This window comes from Apodemus sylvaticus, chromosome 17 (genome assembly GCF_947179515.1).
Source record: "Apodemus sylvaticus chromosome 17, mApoSyl1.1, whole genome shotgun sequence".
Lineage (NCBI taxonomy): Eukaryota > Metazoa > Chordata > Mammalia > Rodentia > Muridae > Apodemus > Apodemus sylvaticus.
In genome coordinates, this window is record NC_067488.1 from 31,624,724 (window position 1) to 31,625,459 (window position 736).

General features: G+C 45.8%; 1 non-coding gene across 1 annotated transcript; it reads right to left on the bottom strand.

Moving 5' to 3' along the window:
• Positions 1 to 391: 391 nt before the first annotated feature.
• On the bottom strand, positions 392 to 498 carry LOC127668290 (U6 spliceosomal RNA). Its single transcript, XR_007974062.1, has one exon. It is a non-coding gene; the product is annotated as a U6 spliceosomal RNA (small nuclear RNA).
• Between the last annotated feature and the right edge of the window lie 238 nt (positions 499 to 736).

A 736-nucleotide genomic window follows, 5' to 3' on the forward strand; every position in this document is an offset into this window, starting at 1 on the left:
AATATACCACATTTTTTGTATCCATTCCTCTGTTGAAGGACACCTGGGTTCTTTCCAGCTTCTGGCTACTACAAATAGGGCTGCTATGAACATAGTGGAGCATGTGTCCTTATTGCATGCTGAAGAATCCTCTGGGTATATGCCCAGTAGTGGTATAACAGGGTCCTCAGGAAGAGTCATGCCCAGTTTTCTGAGGAACCGCCAGACTGATTTCCAAAGTGGTTGCACCATCTTGCAATCCCACCAGCAGTGGAGGAGTGTTCTTCTTTCTCCATATCCTCGCCAACACCTGCTGTTTCCTGAGTTTTTGACCTTAACCATTCTGACTGGTGTGAGGTGAAATCTCAGGGTTGTTTTGATTTGCATTTCCCTACTGATTAATGATGTTGAAAAAACTATGGAACGCTTCACGAATTTGCGTGCCATCCTTGTGCAGGGGCCATGCTAATCTTCTCTGTATCGTTCCAATTTTAGTATATGTGCTGCTGAAGTGAGCACAACTTCTGTATTTATAATAAGCCTTTTTAGCAGTAAATATGCCCAGATATCTGCCTTCAGTGCTGTTATGACTCCTTCCCTGTCCATAGCTCCATGTTATAACTTGCCTTGTTCCATGAAGGCAGCTATTGACTCCCATTGGCCAGCCATCCCCGCCATGTTTTCATGACTCCCCCAAACCAGGGTGTCTTCTCCTCTCTCACCTTCTCTCTCTTCTCCTGTGCTCCTCCTCCAGCCC